The sequence below is a fragment of the Schistocerca serialis genome, chromosome 7 (assembly GCF_023864345.2).
Source record: "Schistocerca serialis cubense isolate TAMUIC-IGC-003099 chromosome 7, iqSchSeri2.2, whole genome shotgun sequence".
NCBI lineage: Eukaryota > Metazoa > Arthropoda > Insecta > Orthoptera > Acrididae > Schistocerca > Schistocerca serialis.
Window position 1 is genome coordinate 39,823,001 of NC_064644.1, and position 3,531 is coordinate 39,826,531.

The following is a 3,531-nucleotide window of genomic DNA, read 5'->3' on the forward strand; positions in this document are numbered from 1 at the left end:
TTTCCACCTGGCGCCTCAGTTGGACCAGCGTTCGTGCTGGACGTGCAGACCGCGTGAGACGACGCTTCATCCAGTCCCAAACATGCTCAATGGGGGACAGATCCGGAGATCTTGCTGGCCAGGGTAGTTGACTTACACCTTCTAGAGCACGTTGGGTGGCACGGGATACATGCGGACGTGCATTGTCCTGTTGGAACAGCAAGTTCCCTTGCCGGTCTAGGAATGGTAGAACGATGGGTTCGAAGACGGTTTGGATGTACCGTGCACTATTCAGTGTCCCCTCGACGATCACCAGTGGTGTACGGCCAGTGTAGGAGATCGCTCCCCACACCATGATGCCGGGTGTTGGCCCTGTGTGCCTCGGTCGTATGCAGTCCTGATAGTGGCGCTCACCTGCACGGCGCCAAACACGCATACGACCATCATTGGCACCAAGGCAGAAGCGACTCTCATCGCTGAAGACGACACGTCTCCATTCGTCCCTCCATTCACGCCTGTCGCGACACCACTGGAGGCGGGCTTCACGATGTTGGGGCGTGAGCGGAAGACGGCCTAACGGTGCGCGGGACCGTAGCCCAGCTTCATGGAGACGGTTGCGAATGGTCCTCGCCGATACCCCAGGAGCAACAGTGTCCCTAATTTGCTGGGAAGTGGCGGTGCGGTCCCCTTCGGCACTGCGTAGGATCCTACGGTCTTGGCGTGCATCCGTGCGTCGCTGCGGTCCGGTCCCAGGTCGACGGGCACGTGCACCTTCCGCCGACCACTGGCGACAACATCGATGTACTGTGGAGACCTCACGCCCCACGTGTTGAGCAATTCGGCGGTACGTCCACCCGGCCTCCCGCATGCCCACTATAGGCCCTCGCTCAAAGTCCGTCAACTGCACATATGGTTCACGTCCACGCTGTCGCGGCATGCTACCAGTGTTAAAGACTGCGATGGAGCTCCGTATGCCACGGCAAACTGGCTGACACTGACGGCGGCGGTGCACAAATGCTGCGCAGCTAGCGCCATTTGACGGCCAACACCGCGGTTCCTGGTGTGTCCGCTGTGCCGTGCGTGTGATCATTGCTTGTACAGCCCTCTCGCAGTGTCCGGAGCAAGTATGGTGGGTCTGACACACCGGTGTCAATGTGTTCTTTTTTCCATTTCCAGGAGTGTACATTATGACGCGGTACCACACCCAGAAAACTTTCATGTCGACTGACTGTGGCCGCGGAAGCCTACGCAATTATACTTTGTATCATCAGTGGATAATTTGTGAAAGAATGTAGCCCACACTACTCTTTTCATCCCTTGTAGGTCACGTGTATTGCTTCTTATTGGCATTCCATAATACTGCTGGAGTTCATCAATGTTTCTGTCTCTAAGTCTTCCTTTACCGTTTATACTCTCCACAAAATGCATGTGCAACACCGTCATTTCTGTTTACACGCTGCATGCAACCTATTAAAAACGAACATTAACATGAATTCAAGGAATAAATAGCTGAAAATCAAAGCCTTCTAAATGGCTCTGAGCACTATGCGACTTAACTTCTGAGGTAATCAGTCGCCTATAACTTAGAACTAATTAAACCTAACTAACCTAAGGATATCACACACAGCCATGCCCGAGGCAGGATTCGAACCTGCGACCGGAGCGGTCGCTCGGTTCCAGACTGTAGCACCTAGAACCGCACGGTCATTCCAGCCGGCCCAAAGCCTTCTAGATTGAGTAGTTCTGGAGATGGAAACGCTCAAGGAAGTCAGCGCAGAATGATTTGACTTTTCTGCACTTGCACTATTAATAAAACTGCACTGCCAATTAGAATTAAGCGCCAAATGATTCATAAAATTGTTCAGGAGAGAACAAATATTCAAAAAATGTTTCAAAAGGTTCTGAGCACTATGGGACTTAACATCTGAGGTCATCAGTCCCCTAGTACTTAGACCTACTCAAAGCAAACCAACCTAAGGACATCAGACACATCCATGCCCGAGGCAAGTTAGAACCTGCGACCGTAGCGGTCGCGCGGTTGCAGACTGAAGCCCTAGAACCTCTCGGCCACACCGGCCGGCCAGAGAACAAATATTACTGATAGATAATCAGATAATTCCACCATACGTACTCCTCTTAAATACGATTGCTGGATGAGAAACTTCCTGCGTAATATTTTCTTGTACACATAATGAATGTGGCCGCACTTCTGCCTACAGTACTATGCGAAGTTCCGCAGTAATTTTGATTACTTTCGTATTCAAGCATGTAGTACCCCTCATGCCAGCCGGTGTGTCGCTTGATGCACGTCGCTTTCGTGGTGCTATAGCTTTTAACGCCATCTGAGTATGTCTGGTCTGTTCCATACTCAAGAACGCCAGTGCACCATAAACAACTTGTGGAACGAAAATTAAAACCGAATACATTCTGAGGTTTTCCCATGATTTCTAGTCCGCACCGATAGCTGAGTGGTCAGCGTGACGGATTGCCATTCTACGGGCCCAGGTTCGATTCCCCGCTGGGTCGGCGTTTCCTCCGCTCAGGGAATGGGTGTTGTGTTACCTTCACCATCATTTCATCCCCATCCGCTGCGCAGGTCGCCCAATGTGGCGTCGAAGGTAATAAGACCAGCACCGAGGCGGCCGGACCTGCCCCCTAAAGGGCCTCCCGGCCAATGACGCCAAATGCTCATTTCATGTGGTTTCTATCTTGTAAATAATGCACCTTTAGTGTACTGGGACAAAAATACATGAGTGCACTTCACGAGCAGTCGATAAGCTACTTCCCACTGTGTTAATGTAATTTGTGGTGGGCTACGTCGCACGTCAGTTGTGCAGCGCTAGGGCATTCTCACCAGAGGCGCACTTGCGAGCGGTTGGGCATTAGAGGAGGAGATCTGATGGTTATGAATATGGGAGAAGTTCACAGAATGAGATTTTCACTCTGCAGCGGAGTGTGCGCTGATATGAAACTTCCTGGCAGATTAAAACTGTGTGCTGGACCGAGACTCGAACTCGGGACCTTTGCCTTTCGCGGGCAAGTGCTCTACCAACTGAGCTATCCAAGCACGACACACGCCCCGTCCTCACAGCTTTACTTCTGCCAGTACCTCGTCTCCTACCTTCCAAACTTTACATAAGCTCTCCTGCGAACCTAGCAGGACTAGCACTCCTTAAAGAAAGGATATTGCAGAGCCATGGCTTAGCCACAGCCTGTGGGATGTTCCCAGAATGAGAGGTTCGCGGGAGAGCTTCTGTAAAGTTTGGAAGGTAGGAGACGAGGTACTGGCAGAAGTACAGCTGTGAGGACGGGGCGTGAGTCGTGCTTGGGTAGCTCAGTTGGTAGAGCACTTGCCCGCCAAAGGCAAAGGTCCCGAGTTCCAGTCTCGGTCCGGCACACAGTTTTAATCTGCCAGTAAGTTTCATGGGAGATATTATCTGCAATACGTTATTATTGGGATGGCAGTCTGCTTATAAAGCTATTTTATTGCTGCAAGGTTACCCATGCAAGCGCAAGAACGACATTTCTTTCTCTGAGAACTATTAATTGAAC

The 3,531-nt window shown here is 51.2% G+C and overlaps 1 non-coding gene across 1 annotated transcript; it reads right to left on the bottom strand.

Annotated features, from left to right (window-relative positions):
* Positions 1-2,972: 2,972 nt before the first annotated feature.
* Trnas-cga (transfer RNA serine (anticodon CGA)) lies at positions 2,973-3,047 on the bottom strand. The gene has a single exon. It is a non-coding gene; the product is annotated as a tRNA-Ser (tRNA).
* Between the last annotated feature and the right edge of the window lie 484 nt (positions 3,048-3,531).